The sequence below is a fragment of the Phyllobates terribilis genome, unplaced genomic scaffold (genome assembly GCF_046119375.1).
Source record: "Phyllobates terribilis strain yellow unplaced genomic scaffold, ASM4611937v1 Scaffold_71__1_contigs__length_7168151, whole genome shotgun sequence".
NCBI lineage: Eukaryota > Metazoa > Chordata > Amphibia > Anura > Dendrobatidae > Phyllobates > Phyllobates terribilis.
In genome coordinates this window covers 6,078,848-6,096,831 of record NW_027362831.1, presented here as the reverse complement: position 1 = coordinate 6,096,831, position 17,984 = coordinate 6,078,848, and positions in this window count along the sequence as shown.

The window sequence follows — 17,984 nt, the reverse complement described above, 5'->3', positions numbered from 1 at the left end:
TTTCTTTCCTCGGCATCACTGAAACGTGGCTCAACCCCTCTGACACGGTCTCTCCAGCTGTACTTTCGTACGGTGGTTTCCATCTTTCTCACACACCCCTCTCCAATGGCAAGCATGGTAGAGGAGTAAGTTTTCTCCTTACCCCCTCACACATACCACAGCTCAACAGGCAACCCTGGCACACCAACCTGACTAAAGAACTACGAAGGGCCTCCAGGGTTGCTGAGCGGAGATGGAAAAGGTCCCACTCCAACGAGCAATTCATCGCGTTCAAATAGTCCCTCAATTCTTTCAAGCCCCCACTTCCTGCAGAAAAACAAACCTACTTCTCAGCTCTCATATCCTCTCTCCGTCTCACAACCCTAAGCAGCTATTCAACACTTTCAATTCTCTCCTCCATCCCCTAGTGCCTCCTCCCTCTCCTCTCATCTCAGCCGAAGACTTTGCCTCATCCTTCAAGCAGAAGATTGACACCATCAGACAAAGCTTTTGCTTAACCCCTTTAAAGCCCATGATGTACTAATACGCGTCTGTGCCCTGGGCTTTAAGAGCCTGACCCGTATTAGTACATCATCGCGCGCGCACACAGGCTGTGCGGGAGCGATCGCCGCAGGGTGTCAGCTGATTGTCACAGTTGACACCCGGTACTATGTGCAGGGAGCGGTCCCGCACAGCTCCCAGCACATTAACCCCCGCAATGCTGCGATCGAAGTCGATCGCAGCATTGCGGTGGCAAGGGGAGGTGATCGGTATACTCACCTCCTCTTCCGGCCTCCAGCGCCGTCTGCCGCGGCTTCCCGGGTGTTGCCATGATAACCCGATGTTGTCATGACAACATCCGGGTCACAAGACAGCAGTAAGATTGTTTGGACATGCGCAGTGCATCTCCAAACTATCTTCTCCCTGTCCAGCGCTGACAGCCTGCATGGCACAGGGATGGTGCTGCATTCCTGTGCCATGCAGGCAATCAGAATAAAAAAAGTGAAAGTCCTATAGTGGGACAAAGTAAAAAAGTAAAAAAAAATTTGTAAAAATATTTTTAAAAAAATAATCCACTAACAAAAAAAAATATAATGTACCCATCAATAAATATTATTATGAAAAAAAACCAAACAAACAATAAAAGTACACATATTTGGTATCGCCGCATCTGTAACGACCTGGTCTATAAAACTGTTCCACTAGTTAACCCCTTCAGTGAACACGGTAAAAAAAAAAATTAAAAACAAACCAAAAAACAATGCTTTATCATCATACCACCAAACAAAAAATGGAATAACACGCGATCAAAAAGAAGAATATAAATAAAACTGGTACTGCTGAAAACATCATCTGGTCCTGCAAAAAACAAGCTGCCATACAGCTCCATCGTCCGAAAAATCAAAAAGTTACAGCTCTCAGAATAAAGCGATGCTGAAAAATAATTTTTTCTATAAAATAGCTTTTATTGTGTAAAAGCGCCAAAACATAGAAAAACTATATAAATGTGGTACCGCTGTAAACGTACTGACCCGAACAATAAAGCTACCTTATCAATTTTACCACACCCGGAGCAGAATAAAAAAATGTAAAAAAACACAATTACTGAATTGTTGGTTTTTGTTTATTCTGCCTCCCAAAAGCTGGAATAGAAAGCGATCAAAAAATGTCACATGCCTGAAAATGGCACCAATAAAAATGTCAACTCATCCCGCAAAAAACAAGCCATCACATGACTCTGTCGGCCAAAATATGGCGATGCAAAAACTAGATTTTACAAAATATGTGTCTTTTAGTGTGTGACAGCTGTCAATCATAAAAACCCGATATGATTCTGGTATCGTTGTAATCGCACCGACCCGAAGAATAAAGTAATCTCATCACTTATACCGCACGAGGAACGGCGTAAAAAATAAACGCTAGGGCTGGGGTTGGGGTTGTCCTAATGTTGGGGTTGGGGTTGTTTTTTTTTTCAAAAGTAAAAAAAAAAAAAAAAAGATGACGATATGGCAACTAGTTTTGAACGCAAGCGCTCGCTACTTGAGTTTGCATCGGGTGCTCGGGTATGCACTGAGTATCGCGGGTGCTCGAGTCTCCACCCCATATGCTTCGCGGCCAAAAAAACCTTGCGGGGATTGCCTGCCATGCACGAGCGATCCCCGCATGTTTTCTTTGGGGTGTCTAATAACCGTGAAACATGCAGGCGGGGATTCAAGCATTTCACTTGAGCACCCGTGATACATGGTGCATACCTGAGTACCCGATGCAAACTCAAGTAGCGAGCACTTGCGCTCAAGAGTAATGACAACTTATTCAATATGATGACCTAATGTTATCAAATTCTGTGTCGTACCTCTGGGTTCAAAATGTTCACTATACCCCTTAATAAAATCCTTGAGGGGTATAGTTTCCAAAATGGAGTCACTTGTGGGGGAGCTCCAATGTTTAGGCACACAGGGGCTCTCCAAACGCAACATGGTGTCCGCTAACAATTTGAGCCGATTTTTCATTCAATTTGTTAGCGGACACCATGTCGTGTTTGGAGAGCCCCTGATGTGCCTAAACAGTGGAGCTCTCCCACAAGTGACCCCATTTTGGAAACTAGACCCCCAAAGGCACCTATATAGATGCATAGTGAGCACTTGGAACCCTCAGGTGCTTCACAAATTGATTCGTAAAAATGAAAAAGTGGAAAAAAAAATACTGTTTCATTTTTACGAATCAATTTGTGAAGCACCTAGGGGTTCCAAGTTCTCACTATGCATCTAGATAGGTGCCTTGGGGGGTCTAGTTTCCAAAATGGGGTCACTTGTGGGGGGTTTCCACTGTTTAGGCACATCAAGGGCTCTCCAAACGCAACATGGCGTCCGCTAATTATTCAAGCAAATTTTACAATCAAAAAGTCAAATGGCGCTCCTTGCCTTCCGAGCCCTGCCGTTTGCCCAAACAGTGGTTTTTCCCCACATATGGGGTATCTGCGTGCCCAGGGGAAATTGCACAATAAATTTTGGGGTCCATATTTTCCTGTTACCCCTGTGAAAATAAAAAAAATTGGGTCTAAAATAACATTTTTGTGAAAAAAGTTAAATGTTCATTTTTTTCTTCCACATTCCAAAAATTCCTGTGAAGCACCTGAAGGGTTAATAAAGTTCTTGAATGTGGTTTTGAGCACCTTGAGGGGTGCAGTTTTAAGAATGGTGTCACTTTTGGGTATTTTCTGTCATAAAGACCTCTCAAAGTGACTTCAAATGTGATGTGGTCCCTAAAAAAATGGTTTTGTTGGAAAAATGAGAAATCGCTGGTCAACTTTTAACCCTTATAGCTCCCTAACAAAAAAAAAAATTTGGTTCCAAAATTGTGCTGATGTAAAGTAGATATGTGGGAAATGTTATTTATTAACTCTTTTGTGCGACATATCTCTCTGATTTAAGGGCATAAAATTTCAAATTTTGAAAATTGCTAAATTTTCGCCAAATTTCTGTTTTTTTCACAAATAAACGCAAGTGATATCGAAGAAATTTTACCACAATCATGAAGTACAATATGTCACGAAAAAACAATCTCAGAATCAGGGGGATAAGTTGAAGCGTTCCAGAGTAATTACCTCATAAAGTGACAGTGGTCAGAATTGTAAAAATTGGCCTGGTCATTAACGTGCAAACCACCCTCGGGGGTAAAGGGGTTAAAGTCCCCATAGCTCCTTCTCATATCTACTCAACCCTCCTCCTCTAAAACCAGTTTCTCCACCATTACAGACAATCAAGTTTCCTCTTTACTCTACAAATCACACCTCACCACCTGCGAACTTGACCCAATCCGTCCCACCTCATCCCTAACATCACCACAGTCTCCATCCCAACCCTAACCCACCTTTTCAACCTGTCAAAACTGGTGTCTTCCCCTCATGTTTCAAACATGTCTCGATCACACCCATCCTCAAAAAGCCCTTCCTTGACCTATCCTCTCTGACTAGCTATTGCCCCATATCACTTCTCCCCTATGCCTCAAAACTACAGGAACAACACGTCCATTCTGAACTGTCTTCTCACCTCTCCTCTTGCTCCCTCTTTGACTGTTTACAATCTGGCTTAAGACTTCATCACTCCACTGAAACTGCCCTGACTAAAGTCACCAAAGACCTACTAACTGCCAAATCCAAGCGACACTACTCTGTCTTCCTCCTCCTGGACCTGTCATCAGCCTTTGACACAGTGGACCATTCCCTCTTACTACAGACTCTCAGACATTCAGTGTCTCCCACTCACACACCACCTCCTCATCTCGCATCCTATCTGTCGGTGTCCCCCAAGGTTCAGTTCTAGGACCCCTGCTCCTCTCCATCTACACCTTCGGCCTAGGAAAGAGTCCCATGGCTTTCAGTATCATCTCAATGCTGATGACACACAGTTCTACGTCTCTGGACCTGATATCACCTCCTTACTAACCAGAATCCCACAATGTCTGTCCGCTATTTCATCCTTCTTCTCTGATAGATTTCTAAGACTAAACATGGATAAAACTGAATTCATCATCTTTCCACCATCTCACTCAACCCCCTCATCTGACATATCCATCATAGTCAATGGCTGCTCCTTCTCCCCAGTCCTGCAAGCTCACTGCCTTGGGGTAACCCTAGACTCTAATCTCTCCTTTAAACCACATATCCAAGCCCTTTCCACTTCCGGCCGACTCCAACTCAAAACAATTTCCCAGATACACACATCCCTCAACCACAAATCTGCAAAAACACTAGTGCACGCACTCATCATCTCCCGTCTCAACTACTGCAACCTCCTGCTCTGTGGACTACCCTCTAACACTCTCGCACCCCTCCAATCTATCCTAAACTCTGCAGCCCAACTAATCCACCTGTCCTCCCCGCTATTCCCCGGTCTCTCCTCTATGTTAATACCTTCACTGGCCCCTCATTACCCAGAGACTGCAGTTGAAAACCCTAACCATGGAATAAAAAGCCATCCACCCCTTGTCTCCTTCATACATCTGTGACCTAGTCTCCTCTTACTTACACACAACCTCTGATCTTCACAAGATCTCCTTCTCTACTTCCCTGTTATCTCCTCTTCCCACAATCGCATACAAGATTTCTCCCATGCATCCCCCCCCCTACTCTGGAACTCTCTACCCCAACATATCAGACTCTCGCCTACCCTGGAAACTTTCAAAAGGAACCTGAAGACCTACCTCTTCTGACAAGCGTACAACCTGCAGTAACCACCGCTCCACCGTAATGCTGCACGACCAGCTCTACCCTCACCTACTGTTTCCTCACCCATCCCTTGTAGGTTGTGAGCCCTCACGGGAAGGTCCTCTTTCCTCCTGTACCAGTTGCTGACTTTTATTGTTCAAAATTATTGTAATTATTTTTGCTACGTATACCCCTTTCACATGTAAAGCGCCATGGAATAAATGCTATAATAATAATAATAATTAAATGCTATTACCACACTCCCCTTCAGCATACAATCACGTTAGTACACCACTGGCCAATCCAACAATGTCAAAAAGACTACTGATGATATAATAGGAAAAATAATTAAATAGGGATAGTGTATACCTGTTGTACTGTGGTCTAGAGGCGAAATGGTGATCACACGATTGTGATATGGCTGCGGGTGATGGACTCCCTGGGTGGGCGCATGTCCACCCCAACTCTAGTTTCGGCGGAACCTTCGTCAGGGAAACAGTGCACAAATGGAGGGAAAATCTAGTTAAAGTTAAGTTCACCAATCACGCCGTGTTGGTGACCACAAACGACGCATGCCGCGTCATGGTAGTCAGGGTGACCCGCGGCTTCAACATCATGTGTGGAGCAATGTCAGAGTCACGTGCGATTTTTTTGATCGTTTTTTCAGTCCATAGTTCTAATGAGAAAGAGAGAAAGCAGAGCCCAATGCAGTGACAACATGCTCATGGTCAAATATAAGGAGAATAGGGGTGTCCTTATTTTGACCACCATAAACTGAGACAACACTTCCCTTGTCACTGTCCGAGGTACCACAACACAAGTCCCAAAGCCAGATTGTATCTTGGATTATAAGTACATGGTCGGTATAGAACTCTCAGATCAGGTCCTTTAATCATATGATGCCATGTGAAAAGCTAAAGTATGGTGCGAAAAATTGGCCAAGCACATTGTACAGATGGCACTGTACGATGCTTTTGTGTTGTTTCGACCTGCAGGCAATATGGGGACCTTCCTTCAGTTTCAGGATGTAGTCATCAAGGCCCTAATGTTTGGCACTCAGGAAGGTGAGGGTTCCAGTTCTTCTGAAATGATAGTGCCCATATCGTCCCAGGTCAAAAATTTTCCAGGAGAGGCTTCCCAAACAGCAAAGAAAGGAAGATCACAAAAACGCTGCATAGTGTGCTCAAAGAGAGGAATCCGAAAAGACACAATTTACCATTATGAAACCTGCACTGAGAAGCCTGGCCTTTGCATCAACCCATTACTGACATTGTCAGTAATAGTACGTCCCTGTGCCCTGGGCCTAATGGACCAGGTACTTACTATTCTGCACAATGTGATCATAGCTTCTGTGCGGGGCGCTCGCCGCCAGGTGTCAGCTGATTCTCACAGCTGACGATATTGTTGCGTTTTATTAGAGCTTTACTGGCCCATGAGTTGAGATGGGCAAACCTGAACAGTACGCTACGTCGCTATCGGCAAGCGAGCAAAAAGCGTATGGCGTCACACCTCCGGATTCCAACGCATGGAATATGTGTCTACGCCCCGTTCGGTTACTGCCAGCTTCACGATAGCCCAATTACGATTACACCACCGGCCAGTTTGAAATATATTATAGGACTGGTCAGAAATCTGCGTTCTGGTAGCGTATGGCTTCGGGGGAGGGAACAATTACAGAACAAAAGAAACAGGACTATTAAATTTTATATTTAATCCAAAAGGGAGGCAGTGTTTAGGAAAAATTGACAGAGATTTTACAAAAGGAGACAATACAATACATATGCAGTTACACAAAATAATAAGGATTAAGGAAGAAACTTACTATAAGCCCGCAGAGACGATTCACTATAGCTCGAGGGGGAGGAGGCCCACTTTGATTTGAACGTTATCGATTGTGATCCGTTGCTTATAGTCTCTCTCTATACCCCCCCGACAATGAATACTGATCCATCCCCAGTGGATTATTTTATGCTGAAGGGTGAAACCTGCCCACACACCACCTGTGCTGACATTACATGGGCTGGGCTCCAGCCTTCACATTTTTATTAAAATATCTGGCTTTTGTGATAATTTATCGCTGGTTGATCGTAGAGGCCCGAAAGTGATACAGTTTTTTTCTGTTATGAATTTACCTTCCGTTAGAGACCACACACGATATAGCTGCGGTCTGTTAAATAGTTACTTTTGAGCCACAGCTCCCTGAAGGTGCTTACAGCAATGGAAAAATAAGCATATTGTTCCTTAGCTGACCCTGTCACTAAAAATATGGGCCCCATTATTATCGAAAGTATGGAACCTTAGTTATTCCATATTTTGTGTCGGCTCCGGTCCAACTGCAGAGCTCTGTTGAATCCCTGGGAACTAATCTTCCTTGGCTAGATGTACATTTATCACAAGTCTCTGTTAATTGGGTTTGCCACCTCTCTCAGTACTGGGATCTGCTTACAGGCTACTTCGACTGCGAGTGCTAATTGGGTTTGTAGCACCTTTTGTGCTACCATGTCTCCTAGCTACTTCTGCTGTGGGTGATAATTTGTGTACACCCCCACTTCCCTTAACCCCCTCCCGCACCCAAGTCCAGGAATACTCGGGCCATCGGTATGGGACGGCGAACACCCCCAAACCCAGTGACAGTCAGGATCTTCCCAGGAATGAGTTCTTCTATTAACACAAACTAAGGGAGGATGAAGGATGGGGGATGAGGGTAAATTCTGCGCCAGTATCCTTAAGGCCAACAGTAACTGTGTTGCCCACAGTAACCGGTTGTAAGTTCTCCTGGACCCTGCCAACCGCCCCACCCACAAAAAGAATGGCTGCAGTAGGCCTTAGGGCCTCAGATGTGGTGTTCATCTTCTGCAGACAAGGCTGATGTCACAAACATAACACTTATGGGAGTCAAATGCAAGCCACTTCGCCTGCGAGTGCTAATTGGGTTTGTACTTAGCACTAGTGATGAGCGAGCACTAAAATGCTCGGGTACTTGTTGGAATACTCGGGTGCTCGACCCGAGCAACGAGCCTAATGTAAGTCTATGGGAAACTCGAGCATTTTTCAGGCGGCTCCCCCCGGCGGTCTGCAGAGGGCCTAAAAATTGCCCAAATCGATGAGAACAGTGCTGAAATGACATGGGGACAGCATGGGGAAGACCCCTGGAAGGATTTCTGACTCCCAGGTCACTGCTGTCAACAACGTTGTCAAAGTATTACGCCACTTTTACAGACTCACAATAAAACATACAAAAACGAAACCAAAATGGATTTTCCTGGGATATATGTCAAGGAACATCCTTTCCAGGGTAATGACTTGTATAGAAGGCAAAATAAATAACCAAAACCAAAAATACTCCTCCACACCTTGGGCTATGTTCACTTGTAGCGTTTTTCATGCGTTTTTGCACTTTTGTATTGCTTTCAACCAAGATAAATGCATTCACCAGGAAATGTCATTTTTACATTTTACAACCTTATCTGGCCATGTGGTGTGTGACACATCATCAGACACATGCATACAGTGCTGAAAAGTCATGGGAACAGCATGGGGAAGACCTCTGGAAGCATCTCTGACTCCCAGGTCACTGCCTAAAAGCATGCCCATCATAAGTGATCCTTGGCGCATGCAAAGATGGCTCCCGCCATGCACCTGTCATTGCAGACTTGCAACAATCACCGTCCACGTCCTTGTCCCAGTGCAGCGTTCAGTTGTCCCTACCCCATTCCTTGGAATGCAAGCACAAGTATGCAGGCAGCCACCCACCCATCCACCCACAGGCTGCAATACTATACTGCAGCTCTTTGCACTTGAAATATGGCCTTTTAAGCTCATAGAGGTGGAAGCTTTTCACAACCTCATGCCGGCGGCGGCCGGGTGTCCATACTTGGTCCCCAGCCGCCACTATATTTCCCGGTATCGCCTCCGCCTTCCACAAGCACGGGTCCCACAACATTACCCGTTCCCTCCCCAGTGCACTTACTGGGAAGGACCGCCTAACCACAAAAATGTGAATGTGGCCAGGGATAGTACGGAGCCAGTCCACAACTTTTTTTGCTGACAGTTGTATTTAGCTCGGTGAAAGGACTGGCATAGAGGGAAACCATATCTACCCTGCGTGTCATTTCTCCCAGGAAGTCTTGTAAAGCTGCTTGCACTTGAAACGTGGCCTTTTAGGCTCGTGGAGGCGGAAGCTTTTCACAACCACATGCCTCATGCCTCGTGTCCATACTCGGTCCCCAGCCGTCACTATAAATCCTTTCCAACATCTGCAGTGTAGAGTTCCAAAGCGTGGGGACATCACACCAGTCTGTGAGCCGGAAGCTGCAAATGCTGCTGAAACACGGCAAGGGCGGTGGAAGCTGACTTTCTAAAATGGGCACACAGGCGCCGTACTTTAACAAGCAGATCCGGCAGCTCCGGGTAGGATTTGAGAAACCGCTGAACCACGAGGTTAAGCACATGGGCCAGGCGAGCTCCCCTCGCCTCAGAGCCGCCACCAGGTTCCGGCCATTGTCACACACGACCAGGCCTGGCTGTAGGTTCAGCGGTGTGAGCCACAGATCTGCCTGGTCTTTCAGAGCTGTCCACATCTCTTCAGCATTGTGCGGTTTTTCACCTAAGCATATTAGCTTCAGCACAGCCTGTTGCCACTTGGCCGAGGCAGTGCTGCAGTGCTTCCAGCTTGTAACTGATGTGATCATTTCGGAGATGGAGACTGAAGAGGCTGAGGAGGATGAGGTGCAGGAGCTGTAGACCGTGGGGGCAACCCTGATTGACCTAGGGCCCGCAATACTTGGCGTCGGGAGGACATGTTTCGTCCCAAGGTCCGACTGGGTCCCCGCTTCCACTATATTAACCCAGTGTGCCGTCAGCGAGATGTACTGTCCCTGCCCACAAGCACTTGTCCAAGTGTCCGTGGTTAGGTGGACTTTACCGGTAACTGCGTTGTTGAGAGCAAGGCTAATATTTTGGGACACGTGCTTGAGTAATGCGGGGACGGCACACCAGGAGAAATAGTGGCGGCTGGGGACTGAGTACCGAGGGACGGCGGCCGCCGCAATCAGGTTGCAGAATGCTTCCGTCTCCACGAGCCTAAAAGGCAACATTTCGAGCACAAGCAGTTGTGAAATGTGAGAACTTAGTAGTGTAGCCTGTGGGGCGTTGGCTGCATAATTGCGCTTGCGTTCCAAGGACTGGGGTATGTACAACTGAACGCTGCGCTGGGACAAGGACGTGGACATGCTTCCTGATGCTGCTACTTGAGAATTTGCAACAACAGGTGCAGGGCAGGAGGCATCTTCGCATGCACCATGGGCAGGGGATTGGCTTGCATGCACAAAAGCGGAAGAAGCAACAGTGCCACCCACAGACACTGTTCCTGGACCCGGGGTTCGACCCCCAAAGTCGGGTGCTTTGCTGCCATGTGCCTGATAATGCTGGTGGTGGTCAGGCTGGTCGTTTTGCCACTCCAGCTGATGCTGGCCTGGCAGGTGGTGCAAATGGCCTTTTTGAGGTTATCGGCAGAGTCTTTAAAAAACAACCAGATTCGGGAAGACATAACAGTTGTACTGGCAACTTCCTTCGTGTTTGTGTTACGGGGAACGGTGGCCTGCCTTCTGTCTGCGGCCACCACACTGCTTCTTCCTGCTTGTTGGGGTGCTCTGCCTCCCTCCCCCTGTGTGCTGCTGTCCTCGCTCTGCATGTCCTAATGCCAGGTTGGGTCAGTTACTATATCATCCACCACCTCGTCTTCCACTTCCGCACCCTGGTCCTCCTCCTGACTTTCTGGCAATTGTGTCTCATCATCGTCCACCTCTTGTGACACTTTCCCAAAGTCGCCTTTTTGTAACCATGGCTGCTCAAATATTTGGGCATCGCTACACGCGATCTCCTCTTGCCCCGCTTCAAGTGGACCGGGAGAGAGGCCCGAATCTATAAATGGAAGAGTGAATAGCTCTTCAGAGTGTCCAAGTGTGGGATCAGTTGTCTCTGGGTACTCGGCCTGGTGGGAGGAAGGAGGATCAGGGTGAGGAATATGTGGTCCAGACTCACGGCTACTGAGACTTGACCGTGTGAAAGACAGGGTGGTGGTGGTGGTGGCTAAGTGACTGGAAGCATTATCCGCTATCCAACCAACAACCTTTTGACACTGCTCTGGGTTAAATAGTGGTGTGCTGCGGTCGCCTAGAAAATTGGGACAGGAAGGTCAGGCGAGAAGATGTGGGTGTTTGTTGTGGCACAATTTCGGCTTGCCCACGGCCTTGTCCTCTGCATGCACCATTACCATCACGTCCAGTTGCCCGTCCTTTGCCACGTGCCTTGCCCATTTTAAATGGAGGACAGTATCTTCCACGCTCACTACAAATGACTGAGTTTGGAGCGAACTTATATGTGATCCGTGTGATGGAGAAACCAGTTTTAAATACCTGGCCTGTAGGTAAGTAGTTTGATCAGCAAACTGCTGTGAATTGCTTCACTGACACACTGAAATTTTTTTTTAATGGAGGCCAGAAATGGCAGTATTTTCTGACAACGTATATGTGAGCCATGTGATGGAGAAAATACAGTTTTAAATAGATGGATTTTTAGCGCTGTAATATGGAAAGGACCTGGCTGTATTCTGCAGTGCCAACAAGCAAATGGCGCAGAAAAACGGTGTTCTCTGGATTGCTTTATAAGCAAATAATGAGGATTAAGATCCAAAGAAAAGTATTCCTGGCCCTGAGACCTAGGGCCTTTGTATACAAATATGTAACAGCAGCAGAAGGCAGAATTGGAATGGAGCCTCTTGTGCTATATGCACTGCAGTCTGCTATATACACTGCCTGCCTGCCATCTCTGCAGATGGATTAGTCCTCAGAAGGACTGTTTGTTAAGATGGATATGTGTAATGTACGGTTTTTCTCCCTACATTACCTAATACACAAGCAAATCTCTCCCTGACGCAGCAGCAGCTCCCTACACTCTCTGATCTGGAGTGACTGTGACGAGCATGGCGGCGCCAGGTCTTATATACACCTGATGACGCTGTGCGGCCAGCCAATCACTGTAATGCCCACAACCAACATGGCTATGGCATCACAGTGCATGGCAGGCAATCCTTGCATGTTCATTGGCTCTGTAAAGAGCGCCAAACATGCAGGGAGGGGACCCGAGCTCCCGCCTGAGCAACCCGGAAATACTCGCCGAAATTGTCGAGCACCATGATGCTCGGGCGAGTACCGAGTAGTAGCGAGCACGTTCGCTCATCACTACTTAGCACCTTTTGTGCTATCATTTGTCCAAGCTACTTCTGCTGTGGGTGATAATTTGCATACAGACAGATGGTGGATTGTCAGCTCCTCTCTTCTAACAAATACTATAGGGGAGGAGGGGTGAAAAGTTGGGGGAAATTATTAATATTTTCTTAATACTTCCATGACAACCATCATAATACTTGCCTGTCGGGTTTAATCCACATCAGCAGTCACTGATGTGACTGTTCTACACAACAGCCACTGCGGTCAGGGTCAGCTGCGGTGCCGTGAGATCACTTGGGTTCATCAGCTGAACTGAACTTTCTAACAGCAGCTCAGCACTACACACTGCCTGTCATTTATTTATTTACACACTGACACTGTCTGTGTCAGTGTGCAGCTGGCGGTCATGTAGAGCAGTCACATTAGTGACTGCTGATGTGGATTACGTCCGACAGTTGATTATTATGGTGTTTTTTTATTTGTTCTCATTTACAATGGACAAGGGCATGAGGCATTAGGTGTTAGGTAAGTATACCTGTGTTGTTTATTTTTAAATAAATGTGTAAAATGTTGTGTCTGTCTCTCGCGTTTTTCTACAAACGATCGTGCGGAATACAAAATGTACTGTGGGGACTCTTTTTCCTGAATCTGGTGTTCATGTTTATTGCCTGTCTATTAACCCCTTTACGACCTTGGGATTTTCCGTTTTTGCATTTTTGTTTTTTTGCTCCCCTTGTTCTCAGAGCCATAGCGTTTTTATTTTTTGGGCAATATGGCCATGTGAGGGCTTATTTTTTGAGGGACAAGTTGTACTTTTAAGCCATTACTAGTTTTACCATATCGTGTACTGGAAAATGGGAAAAAAAATTCCAAGTGCGGTGAAATTGCAAAAAAAAAAATGCAATCCCACAGTTGTTTTTTGTTTTTTTTTCTTTCCACGTTCACTGGATGCTAAAACTGACCTGCCATCATTATTCTCCAGGTCATTACGAGTTCGAAGATACCAAACATGTAAAGGTTCTTTTTTATTTAAGTGATGAAAAAAATCCAAAGTTTGCAAAAAAAAAAAAAAATGGCGCCATTTTCCAAGACCCGTAGCGTCTCCATTTATCAGGATCTGGGGCCGGCTGAGAGATTATTTTTTGCGCGCCGGGCTGACGTTTTTATTGATACCATTTTAGGGTAGGTACAATGTTTTGATCGCCCGTTATTGCATTTTATTGTAATGTTAGTACATCCAGGAAAGGCAACTGTTTATAACTCAACTCTGATGTAAATCTACTTAACTCTATTGATTCCGCTGACAAATTCAAGAAATTGTTCACTCATCTTTGACCAGATGATACAGGTGCATCTCACTAAATTAGAATATCATCAAAAAGTTAATTTATTCCAGTTCTTCAATACAAAAAGTGAAACTGCTATATTATATAGAGTCATTACACACAGAGGGATCTATTATATAGAGTCATTACACACAGAGGGATCTATTATATAGAGTCATTACACACAGAGGGATCTATTATACAGAGTCATTACACACAGAGGGATCTATTATATAGAGTCATTACACACAGAGGGATCTATTATACAGAGTCATTACACACAGAGGGATCTATTATATAGAGTCATTACACACAGAGGGATCTATTATATAGAGTCATTACACACAGAGGGATCTATTTCAAGTGTTTATTTCGGTTAATGTTGATGATTATGGCTTACAGCCAATGAAAACACAAAAGTCATTATCTCAGTAAATTAGAATAATTAACAAAAAACACCTGCAACGGCTTCCTAAGTGTTTAAAAATGTCCCATAGTCTGTTTCAGTGGGCTCCACAATCATGGGGAAGACTGCTGACTTGACAGATGTCCAGAAGGCAGACACTGACATACTCCACAAGGTCCCAGATTTCCAATTTTCATTTGGAAATCAAGGTCCCAGAGTCTGCTTGAGCTCTAGTGTGAAGTTTCCACAATCAGTGATGGTTTGGGGGGCCATGTCATCTGCTGGTGTAGGTCCACTGTGTTTTATCAACACCAAAGTCAGCTCAGCCATCTACCAGGAAATTTTAGAGCACTTCATGCTTCCCTCTGCCGACAAGCTTTTGGGAGATGGAAATCTCATTCTCCAGCAGGACTTGGCACCTGTACACACGGCCAAAAGTACCTATACCTGGTTTAAAAACAGTATCACTGTACTTGATTGGCCAGTAAACTCGCCCGACCTTAACCAAACAAAGAATCTATGGGGTATTGTCAAGAGGAAGATAAGAGACACCAAACCCAACAATGCAGACGAGCTGAAGGCTGCTATCAAAGCCACCTGGGCTTCCATAACCCCTCAGCAGTGCCACAGGCTGATCGCCTCCATGCCACATTGATGTAGTAATTGATGCAAAAGGAGTCCTGACCAAGTATTGAGTGCATTTACTGAACAGACATTTCAGCTTTTAAAAATATTTTTCAAGCTGTTGTTATCAAGTATTCTAATTTACTGAGATAATGACGTTTGTGTTTTCATTGGCTGTAAGCCATAATCATCAACATTAACAGAAATAAACACTTGAAATAGATCACTCTGTGTGTAATGACTCTATATAATATAGGAGTTTCACTTTTTATATTGAAGAACTGAAATAAATTAACTTTTTGATGATATTCTAATTTTGTGGGATGCACCTGTATATTAATGATATTTTTAGCTATACCCCAATATATGAAGGCCACCACTTATGATCATCCCTGAATATTGTAGATTCCTCCCACCAGCATAGGAAAAGGTTTTCATATGAGGGGGCACAGAGGCTCCCCATCGCAGTACCCCTGAGCTGGTGGAAGTACTTCCTATCAAAAATAAAGAAGTTATGAGTAAGAGTGAATTTTAGAAGATCCTCCATGAAGTCATTATGTCTGCTACACTCTATTGATCTCGATTTCAAGAAATGTCTTACTCCTCTGATATCATCCTCATGCGGTATATTACTCTACAAAGCCTCGATATCTAGTAAGGCCTGCTCCCATACATGAATGTATACATGCTCGAGGGTCTACATGGAGGGGAGCAGGCAGAGGGAAAACCAATCCCAGAGGGATTATTCCAACTGCAAGACCTCAGGCGGTACTGGGGGAACATTATACTGTGTGGGGGCATCATACATCCTGCATAAGGGGCATAATGGGGGCATTACACTGTGGGGGCATCATACATACTACATAAGGGGCATAATGGGGGCATTACACTGTGTGGGGGCATCATACATCCTGCATAAGGGGCATAATGGGGGCATTACACTGTGGGGGCATCATACATCCTGCATAAGGGGCATAATGGGGACATTACACTGTGGGGTCAGTAAAGGGGTCCTGTACTATGAGAACAATACGTTTCCCCCCTTCCTGTCTCCATAGTTGGGTCGTATGTATCTATTACAGGAAACAGAACAAAAGCCTTATGATTCTTATAAAGGGGCAACACAAGACCCCAAAAGAGTCTCCGTGCTGAAGGGGTTAATGCCCCCTGCGTCCAGTAATGGGGGTCTCCACATACCTCCACCTGCAGAGCCGCCACCACATATATGGCTGCTCTGTGCGCACAGGACCTGTGATGAGGTCACAAGAGGGGAGGAGTCAGGGGTCACATGATCAGGGGCCTCAGTGGATGCAGGACTCTGCTGTGCTGGTTGTCATGGTGCTGGATGAGCTGAAGTTTATGTGTGGGGTCAGGAGGGGTTTACAGGGGGGATGTAGCAGAGCCGCGTGTGTACGAGGTGTACGGAGCAGAGCCGCGTGTGTACGAGGTGTACGGAGCAGAGCCGCGTGTGTACGAGGTGTACGGAGCGAAGCCGCGTGTGTACGAGGTGTACGGAGCGGAGCCGCGTGTCTACGAGGTGTACGGAGCGGAGCCGCGTGTGTACGAGGTGTACGGAGCAGAGCCGCGTGTGTACGAGGTGTACGGAGCAGAGCCGCGTGTGTACGGAGCGGAGCCGCGTGTGTACGAGGTGTACGGAGCGGAGCCGCGTGTGTACGAGGTGTACGGAGCAGAGCCGCGTGTGTACGAGGCGTACGGAGCGGAGCCGTGTGTGTACGAGGCGTACGGAGCGGAGCCACATGTGTACGAGGCGTACGGAGCGGAGCCGCGTGTGTACGACGCGTACGGAGCACGGCGTACGGAGCAGAGCCGCATGTGTACGAGGCGTACGGAGCGGAGCCGTGCATGTACGAGGCGTGCGGAGCGGAGCCGGGCGTGAACGAGGCGTGCGGAGCGGAGCTGGGCTTGTACAAGGCGTACGGAGCGGAGCCGCGCGTGTACGAGGCGTACGGAGCGGAGCCGCGCGTGTACGAGGCGTACGGAGCGGAGCCGTGCGTGTACGAGGCGTACGGAGCGGAGCCGGGCGTGTACGAGGCGTACGGAGCGCAGCCGGGCGTGTACGAGGCGTGCGGAGCGGAGCCGGGCGTGTACGAGGCGTGCGGAGCGGAGCCGGGCGTGTACGAGGTGTACGGAGCGGAGCCGGGCGTGTACGAGGCGTGCGGAGCGGATCCGGGCGTGTACGAGGCGTGCGGAGCCGGGCGTGTACGAGGCTTGCGGAGCGGAGCCGGGCATATACGAGGCGTACGGAGCGGATGCTGCCCCTCTCCAGGAGCGATCACAGCAGCATGCACGGCATGAGACGTTCTTGTACTACACAGACTGTCCTGACAGAACACAGCTCGTCAGGACATAGCCCCAACCTCCAGCGACAGCCGGACAGTCCCATTGGATCAGGGACGGTTGGGGGGTCTCTGTATATAAGTTGTGTGTGATAATTGTAGAATTATTAATGTCTTAGCATAAAAGGATGTGCCTGAGTGTTTGTGCCGTGGTCCACATGCATGGAGGGGTTGAGGCGGTGCTGGCTGTATTATGCAGACGGCATCTGCCTGTAACAGTAGTAACCAGAAACTACTAGAAACTCTGCACCAAAATGAAGCAAATCCTTATTCTGGGACCTTCGCCTTGTACGTAACACCCCCGGATCCGGTACAAGCCGGGCAGATGTTCTCATTCATGTCATTTTCTGCTTAAGGTTCTGCGGTTTTCTGGCCAACTATAAAAAAGAAAAAGCGTAAAACAATATTTGTTTCTGCTGCATTGACATAAGTGCAATCTTTCATTACATATAAATCTATTACACGTCGGGTCAATGCTGTAAAGGACAGTAAAGTGCCATGGTTGTGGTTGTGGTTTTTGGGTCACTCAACTTCCCTCGCAAATGCAATCAGAAACTTGTAACTACTGATCTCTCCACAAGAAGAAGCCGACAACTCCATCAATGGGATCATTTTATAAAATTAGGTCTTCGCAAGATGAAAATGGTCTCACAAACCACATTTTTTTTAAATGTTCATAAAAAAACCCAAACAAACAAAAATAATAACCTTACTTTGATTTTCCCCCCATTTTTCAATACTTTATGTGCTAAATTGAATGTTGTCATTCCAAAGAACAACTAGTCCCACAAAACACAAGCCCTCCGTCTATGTGAATGAAAAAACAAAGTTATATTTTTTGGGAAAAAGGGGAGGAAA